The sequence below is a fragment of the Pongo abelii genome, chromosome 8 (genome assembly GCF_028885655.2).
Source record: "Pongo abelii isolate AG06213 chromosome 8, NHGRI_mPonAbe1-v2.0_pri, whole genome shotgun sequence".
Classification (NCBI taxonomy): Eukaryota; Metazoa; Chordata; class Mammalia; order Primates; family Hominidae; genus Pongo; species Pongo abelii.
This window is the reverse complement of record NC_071993.2, coordinates 57,367,561-57,389,470: the sequence shown is the minus strand read 5'-3', so window position 1 is coordinate 57,389,470 and position 21,910 is coordinate 57,367,561. Positions and strand designations below refer to the sequence as shown.

At 42.4% G+C, this 21,910-nt stretch overlaps 1 protein-coding gene and 1 pseudogene across 23 annotated transcripts in view; one reads left to right on the top strand and one right to left on the bottom strand.

Moving 5' to 3' along the window:
• Nucleotides 1-540: 540 nt before the first annotated feature.
• The window catches only part of BMPR1A (bone morphogenetic protein receptor type 1A), a 168,649-nt gene continuing 147,279 nt past the window's right edge, over nt 541-21,910 (top strand). For 4 of the 23 annotated variants that reach the window (XM_024253906.3, XM_054522335.2, XM_063727572.1 and 1 more), the window contains exon 1: nt 1,570-1,707. The gene's annotated coding sequence lies outside the window, so the exon portion shown is untranslated. Of the gene's footprint in view, nt 935-1,538; nt 1,708-1,786; nt 2,108-21,910 lie in introns of those variants that run through there. The other 19 variants (XM_002820729.6, XM_063727580.1, XM_063727578.1 and 16 more) reach the window with 16 other exon arrangements.
• LOC103891637 (putative RNA polymerase II subunit B1 CTD phosphatase RPAP2) overlaps nt 1,528-21,910 on the bottom strand; it is a 99,144-nt pseudogene continuing 78,761 nt past the window's right edge.

The window sequence follows — 21,910 nt, the reverse complement described above, 5'->3', positions numbered from 1 at the left end:
GCAAAGGCGGGTAAAAGAAGAAAAGGGAGACAGAATAAAAGATAAACCAAAAAATTGAAACAAAATACGCGGGAATTCAAACATTTACACCAGAATATAAGGGAATACCCTGGAATCTAAACATCTCTTCAGGCAAGAACGTGTGTCAATACAAGTGCCTGGCACATTGTTTTCCTTCTCCCTTTCTTTTTACCCAGTTTACCCAGTTTTAAAAGTGATTTTTAAAAATGCACCTTTAAAAGAACATCTTTTGTTAACTGACTTAAACTTCATACATTCCTTGGATTACTAAGGAGGTTAAGGTCACATTTGGTGAAAAAGGGGCCTATCTCCTCTTTCTTCACATACGGGTCATCGAATACTTTTAAAAGCATTTTCCACCATGAATGAGGGGAAATGGAAGAAAAGAGGTGGTGACAATTATTTGCATTTTCCAAATGGACGGAATGAGCCTCCGGAGGGTACACGAGGTCACCAGCGTGAGCCCGCGGTGGAGCTTGAGGCGTATTTATAGCTGGCTGACCTCAGTCCTGTTGGGCCCTCGCCGCTCCTTATCTTATGCCGCTGGAATTCGTGGGCTCGCAGGTCACACGAGCCCGGGCGCGCCGGGCCTGGCGCTCCCGAATCGATGAGGAAAGCCGCTCTCCCCGGCAGATCCTCCCGGCCGGGGAGCCTCCATCACCGTGCCTGCGCCTCGGCACGCTGGCAAGGAGCCCGGGAAGAGACGCCGGGAGCGGTGGGTGGGCGAGAAACAAATGCAATGTGACTTATATTTTTCTTTGTCGCAACTACCACGACCTGGCCATCCCCCACACCTTGGTGACTTGGTGCCTTCCCAGCGACCTGCTTATTTCACGCCAGCTGACTGGCGTTCACCGCAGTGTGAGTGTCGGCCGGAGGAGGGGTCCACGCGAAAGAGCCCGCCAGAGCGGAGGTATCGGGCCCCGAAGGCCGGAGCGGGTGTCCCGGACGCCAATGGCCGCAGCGCCCGGCAGCAGTGTCCGCGCTCCCCTGCGCGGCGTTCCATCGCGTGCTCCCTACGGCGTCTGCGGGACGCTGCCCAGGAGGCGGCTGTGGGGCTGGCTTGTGGGGAGGGGCCGGCGGGCCCGCACGGAGGAGAAGCCCCCACCCCCGCCCGCACCAGCAGCTCGGCGCCCCCTTGCCGGCGGCTGGCCCTCCTCCCCGGCAACGGGGCGCCGGGCTCCGCGGACTCTTCGGGCGCTTCCGCCGAGCGCTCGGCTCCTTTCGCGTCCGGGGCGGGGCGGGGCGGGGCGGGGCAGGCGTCCGTGGTCGTGTGCGCGCGGCGCGGGCGGGGGCCCTCCCAGTGCGCGCGCGCCGTGCAAGGCCCGCGGACGCCCGCCCCTCCCCCAGGCCCCCGCACCCGCGCCGCCCCCTCCCCTCCTGGCGAGAGTCGGCGGCGGTGGCGGCGGCGGCTGCAGAGATTGGAATCCGCCTGCCGGGCTTGGCGAAGGAGAAGGGAGGAGGCAGGAGCGAGGAGGGAGGAGGGCCAAGGGCGGGCAGGAAGGCTTAGGCTCGGCGCGTCCGTCCGCGCGCGGCGAAGATCGCACGGCCCGATCGAGGGGCGACCGGGTCGGGGCCGCTGCACGCCGAGGGCGGAGGCCGAGCCGGGCTCCGCTTCGCCCCGGCGGCTCGCCGCGCCCACCCGCTCCGCGCCGAGGGCTGGAGGATGCGTTCCCCGGGGTCCGGGTGAGTTGGGAGTGCGCGTGCGGACCGGGAGGGGCTGGCCGCAGCGGGGAGGCCAGCGGGGCTCGGGCGAGGCTGCAGAGGCAGCTGGGCGCGCGGTGGCCGGAGCCAGGGGCTGCACGGCCCGGCCCCGGCAGCTCCGCAGGCCTCGGCGCGCGCTGGGCCGGGACCGCCCTGCCAGAGACCCACGGCACCCCGCGCCGCGTCCCCCGCCGGCCCCTCTTTTGTCTCCCACTCGCGGGTTGCAGGCCGAGTTTGGGGATGCGGAGTGGGCGAAAGTCGCTCCGGGGACGCTTCTGGAATCCTTAAATGGGAAAGGCGCTCACCTCCCCGCCCCGGAGCGGCGAGGCTGATATTCGTGATTTGGCTCCGGACGCTGTGGGGAGGAACAGGGGAGAACAAAGTGAGTTTCGGGCGGGGGTCGAGCGAGAGGAGCAGCCGGCGCGCCCCCGAGTCCCTGCGGGAAGGGGCCTTGGCCCCCGAGCTCCCGGAGCTGCTTCACCTGTTGTCCTGCGCGGCCTCCGCTCCGTGGCCTGGTGATTCCGCACTTCAGTTTTGGAAAACTTTCTGCTGGATTGCCTGGACCCTTTTTTCTCTTTCCAGACTCCTAGTGGAAAGATTTGGCAAGGAAAAAAAAATGAGCTTGCATCAGGGAAGAAAAATAATATGCTGTGTGTTAGGGTCTGGCGTTTGAGCGTGGTACTCTTTCATGCTCTCAGATGTTTTAATTTGGTCAAACTCCTGCAGGTTTTCTTTTTTAAGCGGTTAACAAACTGTTCAGAGTACATAGTATGAACTTGGCACCTGTGTTACGTCATTTAATCCTTACAACGATTCTGGTTTATTGTATTCCTCATTGTTTTAGGGGAAGAAACCGAGTCGCAAAGAGGTTAACTAACTTGTCTAAGGGAGCTGGGATTTGAACCCAGGAACATCGTATTCTGGCAAACGAATTAGGAAGAAAAAAAAACCAAAACTGTTTGCAAACACTTTTACGTTTAGGAACATTTTTCAGTTACTCTTACTTGAAATTATCGCTATTTTGTTGCCGGAGTTGAAAACAACTACTTTATTGTATTTACTTGTGAGAGGAATTAAGCTTTGAATTAGAGTGTAACTTAATGCGTCTCGTTGTTTTCAGTTGTTGAAATAAAGAATGTGAACCAGAAGTATTTAGATTTTTGAATTTGAAGCTAAAATATGGGCAATTCTCTGATCTAGGAATGGGGTGAATGTATGAAAGGCCGATTGAAATGTAGAATGCGTTTTTAGTAGAACCAGACTCAGTTCTTGTTTAATTTTTCCTCCATTTTCCGTGGAGCCCAGTTTAAACTTTTTCTACTTTCTTCATCTCTCCCCACCCTTTACAGAAGAGGTTGAGGCACCTAGCAGGAGCTCCTTCATTAAATTCTTTCTGTTACTGGCTTCTTAACCTTCCGTCAAAGAGGGAGTTTTTTTTTTTTTTGTCTTTCTTATTAGTTAACACCTTGGGGTTTTTTTCCTTCTAATTTTCCTGCTTAGTGGAGCGTGAGTTATTTTCTCTGTCGTATTTGGGTTCTTTAAAGTACAAATGTTCTTAAGATTTTTTCAGTTTACAAAAACCTTTTCTTAAGTCTGCTACTCCTTCAAGCTGTCTTGTTGCTGCTTTTCCTTTTCAAATCTTATTAACGTTTTAAAAAGCTTATTCGTAATAAAGGTAACATGATTGTTAATTGCGAACTAGCGCAACATTGAAATTAAAATTTAGTCATTCACAATCCATCTCTAGAGATTGCCAAGTGTAGTCTACTTTTCCTGCCTTTGCATGGTTGGTGGCTAGCCACTCATTTCTTAACCCCTTGTTATCTGGATTTCACCTTCACGAGGAACTATAACCTAATCAACACATTTAACTACCTTTTTCTAAGTCCTCTCCTTGAGTTTTCTGTAACATTTAACATCGACTTCACATTTTTCAGATGCCTTTCCTTGGGTTTCATTCATCTATACTCGCTGTATTCTAACACAGGGTCCAAGGCAGTAAGATACAGCAGATCCTTCCCTCATGGAGCTTAAAGTCTAGTGGGGAAATACGTATTGAAAAATAAAGTCTCTAGTTAAATATAATTGTAATTTTAATTAAGGTGCAGAATATTATAAGAACTTCAAATGGAGACCTGACCTGGTGCTTGTGGTGGTGGGAGAATCTGGGAAAGATACTTTAAAATTGCTTTGTTGGAACCCAGGCAGATTGTGAAGGATGAGCAAAAGTTAACTATTAACTGGATGAAGAGGGGCCTTCTGTGACATTATACTGACTTTGTTCCTCTTCGCCACTTTTCTGCCTTCTGTTCCTCCTTTCCTCTTTAATATGCATTCTCCAAGTTTCACTTTTCAGATCACTTTTCTCTATGTCTCTAGTCCCTTAGAATGATTGTTCAGACCTTTCTGTTGGAATAATTCTCAATTCTTTATGTGTCTTCTGAATCATCTTTTTTTTGTTTTGTTTTTTCTTTTTTATTCAGTTGCTTTATGCATATCTGTACCTGATTGTTCTGAGCTGCTTTTCCTTAGCAAACTTGCCTCTTTGGTGTTCTTTATTTTTGTTGATGTCATACCAAACCCAAACCTTTTCCCGTTTCATCATATCTTGTCTGTAGCCAACATCTGTTGATTCTGCTTTATGATATTATGACTCTTCTGCTCTCTATTCTTGCTAACTGTGGGGCAATTCTGAATTCATATTGGTGTGAAGGTAGTAGTCAAATCATAAAATGAGTTGGGCAGCGCTTTCCTTCTTTTTCTCTTTTTCAGGATCATTTTAGACTGGGATTATCTGTTCCTTGAAAGTTTGGAAGACCTCACCTATGTGACCATTTAGGCCTAGATCTTTTTTCTGGAGAGGACTTTGAGTAACACTTCAATTTCTTTAATAGCTGTTGGTTTGTGTCGATTTTCTGATTCTCATATGAATTTTAATGTTTCACATTTTTTTCAGGAATTTATTTTCAAATCTAGTGTTATTTGGCTTTCACGTAGTTCTCCCCCCACCACCCCGCGACTCTACCCCCACCCCCTAACTCTAAATCAAATTCTTATCCCACCTGGACTAATGTTATGATTTTCTTGCCTTCACTTTTCTCCTTTATCTAATCTTATGTATTTCTGCCTAAATTAATCTGTAAGCCCAGTTCTTACCACTTCGCCACTCAGAAGTTTCCAAGGTCTTCCATTAAATGAAATATTTTCTGTGGTATTTGCCTCAGATTTACCTGTTTTTTTTTTTTGATACCTTATTCTTTTTTCTTTCTTTTTTTTTTTTTTTTTTTGAGACAGAGTTTCGCACTGTCTCCCGGGCTGGAGTGCAATGGTGTGATCTCAACTCATTGCAACCTCTGCCTCCTGGGTTCAAGGGATTCTCCTGCCTCAGCCTCCCAAGTAGCTGGGACCACGCCTGGCTAATTTTTGTATTTTTAGTAGAGGTGGGGTTTTGCCGTGTTAGCCAGGCTGGTCTTAAACTCCTGACCTCAGTTGATCCGCTTGCCTCAGCCTCCCTAAGTGCTAGGGTTACACAGGTGAGGCACTGTGGCTGGCCTTTATAGCAGTTTTTATACAAATATTAGTTTCACTACTAGTTTGCAGGGTGGTTCTGTAACGGACTTTTCTTGCATAGTAAAATGAATAAATGGGGAAAGGCTCCTGTCTAGCCTAGCCGTAGCTGTTGAACTGTCCTGATCTGACTGTTGGATCTTAGGAGCAGCGAACCATGGAGAGAAAGGAAAATGGGTTTCCTATCACACTAAATTTTGAAGTAGGAACCGTTTCTTTTCCTTTTCTGCTTTCCCACCTTTTACTAGTTTTTAGGCTTTAGGATGTCTTTTTAACATCACAAGGTCCATATTGACAAGTTGGACCAACTTTTTAACACAAGATTAAATGTTGAGTTGCATTGAGTTATGTCCATTGTAAGATACACTGTAATGTTACAGAACACTTAAAATATGCTTCTAGTTGTAAGAAGCCATTGATTGTAAGATGCACCCCAATTCCGGAGATGCTAAAATATGAGAAATGGATGCATCTTAGAATTGGTGAATAGGGTTTCTCTCCCTAATCAAAGCTCTTGGATGTGCCTGGAAATCCCCAGTAGTGTTTTTTGAAAAGAACACTAGTTAGGGGCATAGGGAGATCAGATGATCAGTAGACTCCATCTCAGGGTGGGCCCTGTGGTCCCTAAGCCAGTTCATAAGGGCAGTTTAATATATAACTAATGAGTAGACATTGAATAGATGAGTAAATTATCTTTGAGTATCTTTTATTTACTCTGATGTTGTAGACTTTGTTACTCTTTTATAGTTTTATATTTCTGATGAGCCTTCCTTTCTTATGGCACAGATTTGTTATACTGTTAAAGTTTGGAACAGTGGAGCTTGGCTCTTGATCCAGCTGTATATAATTGGCTGTTGACTTATGAAGGAGGACAGGAGTATGCTAGATATAGGGATAAAATATTATAATCATGTTTGGAGTTAGGGAGATTAGTTACATGTTGGAAAATCATTTTGAAGAAAGGAAGACTGAAGACGTTCAAACTTGTAGGAAGGTCTTTCTGGCCTGGCCCGGATTAAACCCATTTATGCCTAGTGTTCCACTATTGGAACGCTAAGCATGTGGGAGTTATTTATATCCTGCTCAAGGTCATCCATCACCAAGGTCTGATTGCAAAAATTCAAAAAATTGCAGCCTCAGGCATAAATGGGTTAAGATGGTGGCAGATAATTAGGGCCTGGAATGGACAGGAGGTGATAACTAGCTATGGATGAGAGAAGGAATGGGATTAGCAAGAACAACTCCTGGGTTTCTAGCTTGGAAAGCAGGGTAGATATGGGTGACTGATATGAAAAATGGCGGGAGAGCTGGTTTGTAGAAGAAAATAGTATTGGTTGGATCACATGGAGTTTGAGATATCTGAAACAGCCAAGTAGGGATTTCCACTTGGCGGTTGTCTATATGGGTCCGAGGTTTGACAGAGGTTTGCGCTGGAGGTAGGCATTTGGGAGTCATTGCTGTATAGATTTTATATTCCAACAGTGGGAATTGGGTGGCTCTCTCAAGTGACTCTTGCTTACAAGTGACAACCCTAACTCAAGTTAGCTTAAAGGAGGGAAAAGCTTCTCCCCACTAACCCCCATGATTTTGAAAGGTCTAGAAATAGACATGGCTGGACCTAAGTGCTCAAATGATATAATTAATTGAGGTTGTCTTTTCTGTTCTTCACTTTTGTGGTCTCATTTCAGGCAGGTGCATTTATCTGGCAGAGGAAGACATAGGTTATATGTTATAGAATTACAGATTGTAGGTTATAGACCTCATATCGAGAACTCCTTGTATGGTCTAGCGAAGAGCCTAAAACAGCCTTGAGAATTTTTTTTTTCTTTTTGAGACGGAGTCTTGCTCTGTTGCCCAGGCTGGAGTGCAGTGGTGCGATCTGGGCTCACTGCAACCTCCGCCTCCTGGGTTCAAGTGATTCTCCTGGCTCAGCTTCCCGAGTAGCTGGGTTTAACAGGCGCCCGCCAATACGCCTGGCTCCTTTTTGTATTTTTAGTAGAGACAGGGTTTTGCCACGTGGGCCAGGCTGGTCTCAACTCCTGACCTCAGGCGATCCGCCCACCTCGGCCTCCCAAAATTCTGGGATTACAGGTGTGAGCCACTGCGCCTGGCCAGTCTTGAGAGATTTCAACTTAAGGCCTGGGTAGAGAAGATAGACATTAAATAATTATCTAGTTGTAGTTATGTTAAGATCTACAAAAAGGACGTCCAGGGAATGTTACAAGACTGATAAGGGGAGCTGGGCTGTTCAGGATGCGGGTACTTTGGAAGGTTTTCCTGAGAAAGGTAGCCCGCAGAGTGAGACCTTAGGCAAGAAAGGACAAGGAGACTGTTTTTGGAAGTATTCAGTAGTATTTATTTATTTATTTGAGACGGAGTCTCGTTCTGTCGCCTGGGCTGGAGTGCAGTGGCGCGATCTTGGCTCACTGCAGCCTCCACCTCCCGGGTTAAGCGATTCTCATGCCTCAGCCTCCCAAGTAGTTGGGGTCACAAGTGCGAGCCACCACGCCTGGCTAATTTTTGTATTTTTAGTAGAGACGGGGTTTCACTGTGTTGGTCAGGCTGATCTCGAACTCCTGACCTCGTGATCCGCCCACCTCGGCCTCCCAAAGTGCTGGGATTACAGGCATGAGCCACTGCGCCCGGCCAGAAGTATTCAGTAAAGCGAGCAGTTTTTGCAGCTTTTTAAAAATTTTAAAGGCTATACATCTATTGTAGGTAATTTGGGAAATATAAAAAGCTATAAAGAAGCAGCAGAATGATTTAAGTTTGAGCTTCTGATTTTTTATAAATAATGTCTGTACTACTGAGTACCTATTCAATCATAGATGCCACACTAACCCAATCTGAATCTTCGTTTCTTTATCTTAAAAAATAGAAGGAACATGGTGAACTTTAAGATAATTTTTCTGCTTAAAAAAAGAAAAAGAAAGAAAATCTCTTGACTTGCAGCAGAGTTAGCTGCCGAAATCGAAGGTCATATAATGCTTTTGGTCCTAATGACATCACTGGACTTCTGACTTTTGGCTGAAGAATTACACCTGCCTTGGCAGTCCTTGCAAGTACCAAAAGGAATATGGCTTATGCCTGCAGTGCCCTTCCTGTATCCTGCTTTCTTACCTCCTTTTTTGAGCATTAATTTTTTTTTTCTTTAGCCTTTGGGTAAAATATCAAAATGTTGAGAAGATAGACTCTCAATTTTGAAGGTGAGAAATCTGTAGGAGACTTGGATAGTTGTTTGTTTTTTTTTTTTGAGACAGAGTCTCGGTCTGTCTCCCAGGCTGGAGAGCAGTGGCGCATGTCAGTTCACTGCGAGCTCCACCTCCCGGGTTCATGCCATTCTCCTGCCTCAGTCTCCCAAGTAGCTGGGACTACAGAAGCCCGCCACCACGCCTGGCTAATTTTTTCTATTTTTTTGTAGAGACGGGGTTTCAGCGTGTTAGCCAGGATGGTCTCAATTTCCTGACCTTGTGATCTTCCCGCTTCCGCCTCCCAAAGTGCTGGGATTACAGGCGTGAGCCACCACACCCAGCCGACTTGGATAGTTTTGATACTGTTTTATGTATGTTAAGATTTGTAGGTAGTTTTCTTATTAGTAATTAAAATGCTTTGTAATGTATTTCAAGAGTATAGGGTCTTGAGTGTTTTAAATTTGTATATAAGAATGTTTTAGATTCCTGGCTAAAAGAAGCTCTTGTTAGAAAATATTAAAGTAAAGGCTGTTAAATTTTGGTGAGGCTCTTAATGTCTGCATTTTTCAAGAATCATTTAAAAATGTCGTGAAATAAAAATATTTCAGTGGTAACTGTTGAGAAGTATCTTAAATGTATACCAAATCAATGAAATACAATCGCTGGGTGACAGATTATTCTTTCTTCATTTTATAATATTTTATGTAATAAAAATGGGGAAAAATTGCATGTTGAAGTTGTATGTGTATGTTTTAGCAAAAACTGTTAATCTTTCTGAAGTACTGCTTTGGTCATCATCCCTATTTGTTAAATATTTTTCCCTGCTTTCTTATTTGCTTACAATAGAAAATCCAAAATATCTTGGACTGGTCTCCTGCTCTGGCCAAGTCAGCCTTTTCTGCTTTGCTTACTTTCCTACTGTTTTATCAGCCTAAGTCACCTAAATATCCGATTGAGGTTTGGGTTCAGAATCCTTAGACCTCTACTGTCCACTACAATAGATAGCCACTACCACATGTGGCTGTTGAAGACTTGAATTGTGGCTAGTCTAAGTGTGAATTACGTACCAGATTTTGAAGATAGTACCAAAAGATGTAAAATATCTCATTATGCTTTTAAAATATTGGTTATATAGTGAGATGATACTGTTAGGGATACATTGGATTAAAGAAATATATTAAAACTGATTTTGGCCGGGCATGGTGGCTCACGCCTGTAATCCCAATGCTGTGGGAGGATTGCTTGAGTCCAGCAGCTTGAGACCAGCCTGGGCAACGTGGTGAGACCTTGTCTCAATTAAAAAAACAAAACTGATTTCACACGATTTTTTTTACTTTTTTAATGTGGCAACTAGAAAGTTTAAAATTACACGTCATATTGGACAGTACTGCCTTTGACTTTCCTTTCCCTGGTTCTTTGCCCATCAGAATGCTTTAAAATCTAGTATAAATCCTTGGCCAGGTGCGATGGCTCACGCCTGTAATCCCAGCACTTTGGGAGGCCGAGGCGGGAGGATCACGAGGTCAGTTACTCGAGACCAGCCTGACCAGCATGGTGAAACCCCATCTCCACTAAAAATACAAAAATTAGCCGGGCGTGGTGGCGCACCTGTAGTCCCAGGTACTCAGGAGGCTGAGGCAGGAGAATCACTTGAACCTGCGAGGTGGAGGTTGCAGTGAGCCGAGATTGTGCCATTGCACTCCAGCCTGAGCGACAGAGTAAGACTCCGTCTCAAAAAAAGAAAAAAAAGAATATTCCTGTCTCCTATGAAGCGAAGCCCTCCTCAGTGGTCCAAGCCTCATAGTTGGCTCTTTGCTGCATCATTATTTGAAGATGGTCTTTTGGTATTTCTTGTACCGTCTATTGGTATATTAGATTTCTTTACTACAAATCTTCTCAGAACTTTTAATATGCTAATACACATAGTGAAACTCTAGTATAGTTTCCCTAACTACGTATTACCATAGAACTGTGTGTTTTCTGTTAACAGAAGTTACACATATTTGTGGTTGAAACTTCAGACAATACAGAAATGAAGTAATGAAAGTCTTCTGTAATCATGCTTCACCTGTGCCCCAAGATTGCCACTGTTGAAAGTATAGAGATAGAAAAAATTTTCTTTTCTGTTGCCTTCTTTCTTTTTTTCTGTCCCCCTCTCCTAAAATGGGGTCATACGATACATCCTTATCTTTAAATTTATTTTCACTGAATATATAGGGAGATTCTTTTTATGTCAGTAAATTTCAATTTCCTCATTCTTTTTTTTTTTTTTTTTTGAGGGAAGGTCTTGTTCTGTTGCCCAGGCTGGAGTGGTGCTATGGTGCAAACAGCTCACTGCAGCATCCAACTCCTGGGCTCAAGCAATCCTCCCATCTCAGCCTCCCGAATAGCTGGGACCACATGTGCATGCCACCATGCCCAGCTAATTAAAAAATTTTTGTGTGTGTCTGTGTGTGGAGGTGGGATCTCACCATGATGCCTAGGCTGGTCTTGAACTCCTGGGCTAAAGTGAATCCTCCCACCTAGGCCTCCCAAAGTTCTGAGATTACAGGTGTGAGCTGTTGTGCGCAGCCTCAATCATCTCATTCTTTATAGTAGTTAAGCAGTTATTCCATTTTCTGATTATACCTTAATTTTATTTACCAGTTTCCTGTTAATGAATAATTAGATTATTTCCATTTTTTTCTTTTGCATTACAAATTCTGCTGTGGTGTTTGTACATATCCTTTGAGACTGTTTTTGTTTTATGAGATGAATTCTTAGAAATGCATTTACTATAAGAGAAGCCATGCAGATTTGATGGAAAGTGCCAAGCCACCCTGCAAAATCTTTGTAACCATTCATATTCCAGCCAACAGTATTTGAATATGTTCTCTCCTACCAACATAATCATATCAGTCTTTTTTTTTTTTGAGATGGAGTCTCACTCTTTCACCCAGGCTGGAGTGCAGTGGCGCTGTCTTGGCTCACAGCAAGCTCCGCCTCCCGGGTTCACGCCATTATCCTGCCTCAGCCTCCCGAGTACAGGTGTCCGCCATCATGCCTGGCTAATTTTTTTTTTTTTTTTTTTGTATTTTTAGTGGAGACAGGGTTTCACCGTGTTAGCCAGGATTTTTTTTTTTTTTTTGGAGACCGAGTCTTGCTCTGCTGCCAGGCTGGAGTGCAGTGGTGCCACCTGGCTCACTGCAGCCTCTGCCTCCCGGGTTCAAGTGATTCTCCTGACTCAGCCTCCGGAGTAGCTCAGACAACAGGTGCGTGCCACTATGCCCAGCTAATTTTTGTATTTTTAGTAGAGACAGGGTTTCACCATGTTGGTCAGGATGGTCTTGATCTCCTGACCTCGTGATCTGACCGCCTCGGCCTCCCAAAGTGCTGGGATTACAGGCGTGAGGCACCACGCCCGGCCATATCAGTCCGTTTTTATCTTTGCCAGTTTGCCAGCTGAAAAAACATTCATGATATAAGGTTTCTTTGCTGTTGTATGAATATTAAAAAACAAAAAATTTTAAGTTTCATTTGTCTTATACTCTCAACTTGTTACACGCTCCTTTGATTTTTGTGCTAAAATATTTTGTATTGCTAACAGTACACATGCATGCTTTGTACAAAGTAAATGTTCAGATATTTGTATCTGTTCATGGCAAAGGTGTCCAGAATATGCTACTGCAACATAAAAATTATTTGGAAACGTGGTGGCTCATGCTTGTAATCCCGGCACTTTGGGTGGCGGAAGCAGGAGGATCACTTGAGCCTAGGAGCTCTAGACCAGCCTGGGCAACATGTTGAGACTCTGTCTCTACAAAAATTTAAAAATTAGTGAGATGTGGTGGTATGCACCTGTAGTCCCAGCAATTCAGGAAGCTGAGGTGGGGGCATCGCTTGAGCCCAGGAGTTCGAGACTGCAGTGAGCCGTGATCTTACACTGCACTCCAGCCTGAGTGACAGAGCAAGACCCTGTCTCAAACAAACAAAACATATATTTTAATCTGAAAACATTTGAGAATAGCTTTTTTTCCCCCCTGAACTCCCTTGTCTGCCTAAAACTAGATCCTCCCCAAAGAACTCAATTGTCATAACCTCCAGTTGTCATAAATCCCTTCCTTGGGAGTTTTGCAAGCGGGAAGATGGTGTCTTGTCGCTGGAGAGAATTTGGCACCACACCTAAACAGACATTGTTACAAACTGTCCTATCTCTAACTGTTCTCCTAAGGGTCCATTTGTCTTTCCTACATGTTACTTGTTTTCCTGCAACAGCGCATTGTTCTTTTCCAGGTCCAGTTCCCCTAGTAAGATGGTACACATGCCCCAAATTCGGACAGCCCCCTTGGGTCACATTTTTCTGTGAATTCTTCTACATATGTGAATCAAATCTGTCATTTCTCTTGCAGATGTGTTTTTTGTCAGTTTAATTTATCAGACCTCAATTACTGAACCTAAGAGGGTGTAGGAAGTTTTTCTTCTCTGACAATGGCCAAATTGATGTTTTTCTGGCTGTAAGGGCAAGGGATAATAATAAAGTAACGTTTTTCTAAAAATAAATATAAGTATCTTAAATATAAAGAGCATAAGTAAAGTTTCTTTAAAGTACATTAAAAAAACTGTTATCCAAAATGAAACATTTGTTAAATGAAGTGGATTATGCTATTAAAGATGTGCCCCTCACCCCCCTGTGTTTGTTCTTATCGCAGTAATGCTGATTGTTGATGGATGGCATAGTAACTTTAATTGTGTTCACAGGCCTTTGTTTTTAAAGTTATGCACTCTTCCCTGTTTTTTCTTAGCATTTTATCAATTTGCATAGAAGAGTAAATGGTTTGTAACAGGTTTCTCTGGTCACATCACTGAGGAGAGACAACAAAAGAAGTCATTCAATTGAGGTTAAATCTACACAGAGAAGGCATTAATATCTTAAAAGAATAAAGAAATCCTGATATGGTTATTGTGACTTTCCATTTATCTGGTTATGAAATAACTAAAAAGGTTAATTAAATGTTGGCTTATTTCTAGGTTTAGTTATGCATCGGTGTGTTTATTGCTTTCTGTGCCTTATTACACTCTGCTTACTAGGTTTATGACCTTGAGCCAAAGTTGTTAGTTACTCTAAGCCTCCTTTTCTTATATGTAAAACGAGGATAATAATGGTCCTCTCTCTCAGGGTTACTGTGAGGACTAAATGAATGATGAGTGCAGTTCAGTGCTTAACACTGTGCTTGCCACCATAGTAGCTTAATGAATGTTAGTGAAGAGGAGTATTTCTGAGAGAAATAAGCTGGACAGTTCTATCTTAAAATGCAGGTTTGAATGGCTTCACATACAGGGTCCTTGAAAATTAAATCTGATCTTGTTCCTTTCTAAAAGTATGCATTATTTTAGCTTCCATGTTAATATTCACATTTGAATTTGCAAAATGGTTCTGGGTATCATCAGTACTGGCAAATTGATATAGGAAATTTTGTTGCTTTTCCTGCTTTGTACATCAAGAATTGGAGGCTAATGAAGGTTAATTTTCCCACCAATGTCAAACAAGTTGGTGTAAAAGAGTAAATAGATCTAGAGATGAACTCTAGTTCTACCTACTAGGGAGGCTGAGGTGAGAGGATCACTTGAGGCCAGGAGTTTGAGGCTGTAATGCATTATGAGAATAGTGTGCTATGTGAATAGCAACTGCGCTTCAGCCTGGACAACATAGCGAGACCCTGTCTCTAAAAAGAAAAAAGTAAATAGAATCAGACTTTTCCTCATTCACTCAGAGTGGATGACTAGGACCTCAAAGTTACATATAAAGTAAAGTCAAAGACTCCACATACTAAAGAAAGCCCTAGGCATTAGTGGCCAGAATCCTTTCCAGGGCTTATTAAGATGTGGCAGAATTAGGTCACAAGTTGGGGGGAGAAGGAATTGTGCCGGAGTAGTCATTGCAGCTATTAGTTTGCCTAGCAGGGAGCACTGTAGTTTTTCTTCCCTTCTCCTTCCCTTGGAGTGTCCTTCCCTTAGAAACTTAGTGTGGAGAGGTCTAAGAGAACCATTCCTGGAGGTTAAGAATACTAGCAGAAGATGGAATGGAGTATCTGATTACCTAGGCAATATTAATTATGCAGCAGACTGGTTTATCTGTACCTATTTGAGCAAAGGATAAGGAAAATTAGAAATCTCAGTGTGGATGGAGGGGTGGCAGTGACCTTCTTTTAGTTCAGGTGGGTAATGCAAATGTAACCAGGCACCAGCCTTCTTGCCAGGCAGGCTGTGCTGGACAGGGGAGCAAAAGTAGTTGGAAGAGGGTGAGCTGAGGCTGGGCAAGGTGATGCAGACCTATAATCGCAGTACTTTGGGAGGCTGAGGTGGGAGGATCATTGAGCTCAGGAGTTCGAGATCAGCCTGGGCAACATGGCAAAACCCCATCTCTACAAAAAATATAAAAATTAGCCAGGTGTGGTGGTGGGCGCCTGTGGTCCCAGCTGCTCAGGAGGCTGAGGTGGCAGATTGGCTTGAGCCCAGGAGGTTGAGGCTACAGTGAGCTGAGATTGTGCCACTGCACTTCAGCCTAAGTGACAGTGAGGCCCTGTGTCATATTCTCAGCTTCTTGGGCAACTGAGGCAGGAGGACTGCCTGAGCCCAGAAGGTTGAGGCTGCAGTGAGCTGTGATCTTATCACTGCACTTCAGTCTGCGAGAGAGAGACCCTATCTCAAAACCAAAACAATACAACAAATGGAGGGTGAGCTGAAGCAGATCTTTAGGTGGGCTGAGAGCCTCTAGTCTCCTTTGTCATAAAAGAACCCCGCTTGTCCCCAGAAGAAAAGCTATCATTTGTCTGCTTGTGATACAGACAGTGTAGTCAGTATTAGCCAGGGAAGTGGCAACTGAGATAGCTACTCCAGTCTCCCTCCTCCCTCCCCTAATCGATGAGACCACACCCCTTCCTCCAGGCTAGCTCTCTTGGACTGTGCACCCAATATGAATTTGAAGAGAAAGGAGGTGATTGTAAGACTGAAGATTAAAGTTTTAAACTGCACTTTTTAATAACCGAAAGCTATAGGAACTTTGCAAGATCTCCATAAGAAATGGAAAAGGGAGATTTGACCAACCACAATTAGGGATAGGAATAGAGAAACAATTGTTTCTTGTGTTTGTACCAATTTCAGACCCTTTGTTAAGAGCCTTAAGTTCCCATTAAGTTCCCACCTTAAGTTCCCATTAAGGCCTTTGGACACCAAATTCCATTCTCTTTTTCTCCGTATGAGGCTGTCACAGTACATAGATGACCATTTGATCTTCTCAGTGGCCTCTTTCCAAATGCATTCTGATTCTCAATACTATTTTAGCATTAAGTGTATCATTTAATTTTATCTCAGATTTATAAGCTGTATATTATATGATAACCCTTTTAATTGGAATATTAACTCAAATATCTTAATTCCTTTTTATGGAATTGTTGGAGTTTATCAAACCTTGGAAACATGAAATAACATAAAAAGCACTCAAAAGGAAACACTAGTTCAATATTTTTACTTAGTGTATGAGATTTTGAGTTTTAGAAAGTTTTAAATTAATATTCAGCCATTATTCACGTATAAAAGGTAAATAGGTTTTAGTTTAAAGAACGTTGAGCAATAAAATACACGATTGAGATGGATTAAATGGTATCTGACATATTTCCTTACTCTGAATCGATTTAACCTTTACAAGTATTCTATGATATAGTTACTGTTATCAGTTCCCTTTTACATGAGGAAACTAAGGCTGCAGAGGTTAAGTAGCTTGTCAAGGGTTTTATAGTTCATAAGTGGCAGAGCTGGGATTCAAACCCAGGCAGTCTGGATTTTAGAGTCCATGCTCTTAACCACATAATTATATTGTCAAATGAAGGAGGAGAATTTTAAGATGAGGATGTGTACTAGGCACAGAGTTGACTTTTAACAATTAACCTCTCTTTTAATATTTAAAACGTGGTAGAGATTTTCCACATTTAAATTTTCCACAGTTAATCTTTTGAGATTGATTGATTGATTGATTGATTGATTGAAGCAGGGTCTCAGGCATTCTGTTCCCCAGGCTGGAGTGCAGTGGTGTGAACATGGCTCACTGTAGCCTCGGCCGCCTGGGCTCAAGCTTAGATCCTCCCGCCTTCACCTCCCAAAGTGCTGGGATTACAGCTGTGAGCCACTGTGCCTGGCTCCGATTTATACTTTTTTACTTTACTGATTTTCCTTTGCATCTTAAACAATATTAAAAGGTCAGTGGCATATAGTTGTTTAAAAAATATTTATCCAAAATTCTTCCCACATACCTTGTTTAAAAATTAGTGCTTTTTTCCCCTCATCTCTGAGATGTATACATGTTTAATTGGCAATGGTCAGAGATAGGTTTTTTTTTTTGTTGTTGTTTTTTTTGAGACAGAGTTTTGCTCTGTCGCCCAGGCTGGAGTGCAGTGGCGCGATCTTGGCTCACTGCAAGCTCCACCTCCCGGGTTCACGCCATTCTCCTGCCTCAGCCTCCCGAGTAGCTGGGACTACAGGCGTCCGCCACCACGCCCGGCTAATTTTTTGTATATTTAGTAGAGACAGGGTTTCACCGTGTTAGCCAGGATGGTCTCGATCTCCTGACCTCATGATCTCCCCACCTTGGCCTCCCAAAGTGCTGGGATTACAAGCGTGAGCCACCCACCGCGCCCAGCCAGAGATAGATCTTTTTTCACAGCTTTACCGTGAGTATTACTCTTAAAATAATTGAACTTGGGTAGATGCTTGCATAACAAAGTTATGTTATTTGTATCATTTCATAGAATAAATTAAAACCTACCCTGTGAGAGAACAAGAAGAAAAAGAGATGTCAGATACTGCAACGTCAGTTGAAAATGAAAGTGATTAAGTCCATCTGTGGGGCAGTTTTTGGAGTCAGATTGAGAGATGAAATCTAATTTTTACCTGTTAATGCTGCTGAATAATAATAATATGGAATATTATTAAATTGCTTTTGTTCTCGACAGTCGTTTAAATGTAATTGGTTATGGCATGTAGACATCTAAAAATCATCCCATTCCTTTAAAGTTTTGTTTCAAAACAAGTCTTTTTTCCCTCCTGATTGCAAAAATAATGCTTACAGAACAAATTGAAACACATAGAAAAGCCCTGAGAAAAAAGTAAAAATCCCCTGTATTTATACTACTCAAAGGTAACATCTATAAACATTTTGGTATATATACTGTAAGTTTAAAAAAATTCTACAATATTTCTACTGTAACTTAAGAATTTGTGCAAATTAGGTGAGTAAAGCTAAGTTCATCCTGAGCGTCTGAACCTGGAATATAAGGAACTTGAAATTTGTAGGGGCGGGGGTATCTGAATAGAAATAGAAAGTTCCGAAAATTTGGCTGTCTTATTCTAGTTATCTGGGTTTTTTTTTTTTTTTTTTTTCCTGAATGTTGTTCTTCCTTTCCTTCTCAGCTTTTGCTACTTTAAAGTTTTTTTTTTTTAATCAAGATGTTTCACATTTGATATGTTCTTCGGTAATAATAGACTAAAATATATAGTAAGATGTAGGGAAACAGAGCCTGAACTGTAGGAGGTTAAAAACCTGATGAAGGCCAGGTGCGGTGGCTCACGCTTGTGATCCCAGCACTTTGGGAGGCTGAGGCGGATGGATCACCTGAGGTCAGGAGTTTGAGACCAGCCTGGCTAACATATAGTGGAACGCTGTCTCTACTAAAAAAGTACAAAAATTAGCTGGGCATGGTGATGGGCACCTGTAATCCCAGCTACTTGGGAAGCTGAGGTAAGAGAATCACTTGAACCCGGGAGGTGGAGGTTGCAGTGAGCCGAGATCATGCTACTGCACTGCACTCCAGCAACAGAGCAAGACTCCGTCTCAAAAAAAAAAAAAAACAAAAAAACACCAGATGAAAATAGAAAATCTAAAACCTCTAGCAGAATGAAGCTAGAAAGAATGGAATCTAAACACTGAAATTATACATCTGCTAGGCAGCTGTGCGTTTTTTATTTATAGGTTCTGTTACGGAAATAGCAAAAGAAACTTTGAAAGAAAAAGATATCTTAAATAGACTAAGCATATATTCTTATCACTGTGATACGTACATTTTTAGTTGTACAGCATGTATTTAATTCTTTTTTTTTTTTTTGAGACGGAGTCTTACTCTCTCGCCAGGCTGGAGTGAAGTGGTGCGATCTCGGCTCACTGCAACCTCTGCCTCCCGGGTTCAAGCGATTCTTCTGCCTCAGCCTCCTGAGTAGCTAGAATTGCAGGCGTCTGCCCTTACACCCAGCTAATTTTTGTATTTTTAGTGGAGGCAGGGTTTCACCATAATGGCCAGGCTGGTCTCAAACTCCTGACCTCAGGTGATCGCCCGCCTCGGCCTCCGAAAGTGCTGGGATTACAAGCATGAGCCACCGTGCCCAGGCTTTTATTCATCTTTAGATGAATTGTCCCCATTTTCTAGGAGTTATTATCTTTTCTAAAAATAACATAACTTTTTTGGATTAAATTTAGATATCCTATTTATATCTTCAGCATTGAATCAATCTTTTATTAAATATACATTAAGGGAGCTTCGGTGATACTAAAAGAGTGTGATGCTGTTGTAAATTTGTCATTGCTTTCCTTTTTGTCAATATTCAAGGATTGTCTTGGACCATGGGCCAAGCCTGAATTGTAAGAAGGAATGGAAAAGCATGGTAACCCATTAAAGGGTAAAGAAATTTAAAAAAAAAAATTGTCAGAGATACACTCTTTAAAGGGCCAGATTTTTTTATAAGACTTTAAAAAGAATTGATGATTCTTATTTTACACAGAGATTTTTAGAGGAAAGAAAAAGTATGCAAAAGAGAAGATGCTCTTTGAAGCTGGCCATAAGCCTGCAAGCAAAATCAGACAAGGATGGACCAGAAAAAGAGAGCAATGTCTATTCTCACTTATCATGTATTTGTAAAATCCCAAGTAAAACACTAGCAAATTGAATCAAACAGTGTATTGATACTATAGGATAAAGCTAGCCCAAGATTCAAGGATGATTTGACCTTGGGGAATATATTAGTGTCATTTACACTAAATAAATCTAAGGAGGAAAACAATACAACCATCTCAGTTAATGGTAAAAAATATATTAAATGAAATTAAGTAACTCTTTGTGATAGGCTAGTTTTAAGAAAAGAAAGAAACTTCCTCACCTGATAAAGGTTAGTTTTCTACCTGAGGCGTGTAGAAAACCCAGCTGGTAAAATACTTCCCGTGAAAGGAAGAACAATACTAAACTCATTTTTAGTGTTCTTTTTAGTGCTGGAGACCCCAGCCAATAGACTAAGAGAAGCTGAAGTGAAAAAGTTGTAAATATTTGAAGGGAAGGTCAGAATGTGTACTGTTTATGCTCTTTGCTAAGCATGTAATCTACCTAGAAAAGCCAAGAAAATCGATTGACAAACTGAGAAAACTAATAAATGAGTTCAGTAAGTTGGCTCTACACGTGGTAAACGAAGAAATCCATAGGTTCCTGTACGCCAGCAATAGCCATGTGAGAAGTACTGTCACTGTTACATCTGATAAAACCTGCCTATTAGTCTTTGGCCTGCTTGTCAGTTTCTTGTCCCAGACATGCTCTGAGTCATGAGGAGAGCACTCCAGGAGATGAGGCTTTCAGTTTCCTGCTTATCGCAACACGAAAGTCAAATGTTGTGAAGGGTGGACACAAGGCTGATGGTTTCATGACAGCACCAGAGAGCAAAATTCATTCCCCCTGATCCCCATCTCACCCTGCTATAGAAAGTTTCATTTTTTGGACAGCATTTCCTGAGAGAATGTATCACTGAGTTTTCTGGAGACCTGAGGTCTAATCCTTAGTATTCTGCAGAAATACCAAAGGATATACTAAGGAAAACAGAAAAGGCATTCCTCTAAAAATAGCTAGTTTTTTTTTTTTTAATGTAATAGCTTGCAGTAAACAGTGGCGACAATACAGAAAAGTGCTTTCCTCCCTACTGTCTTTGCTCTCCCCTCTGTGCTGTTTCCTTTCCCTTGGTAACCACTGTTGTTACTGTATGTATCTTCCTAAGATTTTCTTTCCATTTACAAAAATACATATCCATTTTTTGGTGCTTTGTACAGATGGCATCATGCATTGTGCATTGCAGCTTGCCTTTTTCACCTAACATTTTCTCTATCTCCCTCCTTTTCCGCTGCTTACCAGCGGAGTTCATTTCCCCGCAGCTCTGTCTGTTCCCTTGGCAGTCTTCTCCCACTGCTCTCCAACTCCTGAAACCTTCCATTGTCTCTCTTTTTCTATTTACTTTCTTGTTCTTAAGGATTCTTAAATGTTTTAAGCAGCCTCTGTTCCCCTTCTTAGACTAATGTTTTTAAATGGGTAAAATACGTAAGACTTGTGAAGGAAAACAATTATTTTGAAATATAGCTATTAACATTTTTAGATATAGTAATATGTTTGTTCTTTTATTAACTCATTAAATAATACAGGGATGAGTTTAACAACTGCCCTAATTTTTAGATACTGATGAGCATAAATAATGCTTTGAGTTGCCTGCAGCAAGTAATTTGATGAGAATATCTGATTTGTTTTTATTACAAAGTCACAGGTGTTGCTAATACTACTGTGTGTCCTGCCTACTCTCATAAGTAAAGAAAAATTCAAAGTTCGGTTAGTGAAAATAAAAATGTAATCTTTTTCACATCTAAGGTTATGAACCTCTTGAATTTTGTGAGGCCATGGGCTCCTGAATAAGAACTTCTGCAATGGAAACTTGGTTCACACTGGAGGACACTGATTCTTTTTTGTAGTCCACTCAAGCAGTGGAATTTTCTCTTGCAGACCCCCTTTCCTTGGGCCTGGAGGGGTTATCCTTTACCCCGTTTGCTAGTTCCAGATCACTCTCCCTCCCACCTTCCTTAACATCAAAGAGAAAACATGATATTCAATCTCATGATACATCCTGTAGTTTTCCATGGAACCTTGACTGACTTCCTTCTCGTTTAATGAAGATTTTGTCTTATATGGCTCATTTTCTCCAATACTTCTTTATTCTAGTTCTTGATCTCAACATCCAGGTGGGAGACTCTTCCACTACCTTCCTGGCCTCTTAATATCTTGACTTCCTGCAAAGTTTCCACCCTACCTCAGCTATCATGGTCATACCCCAGTTCTGTTATACAATAATAACAAAAAATTATAACCCCTTCCATAATTTCAATTCTGCCCTGATCATCACTTCCCACTTTACTGGCTCATGCCTTCTAGTGCCAATAATTCTTTTATCTCACTGGGACTTAGAACCCATTGACCCTATTATCTTTGCACTGTTCCTCACCATACTCTCTCCTTATGTCCTTGCCCTTCTCTTTATTCAGTTTAATTTCTGTTGTTGGTCGTGATTGTTCAGTTGCAGATATTCTCAGTACACTTGCCCTCACT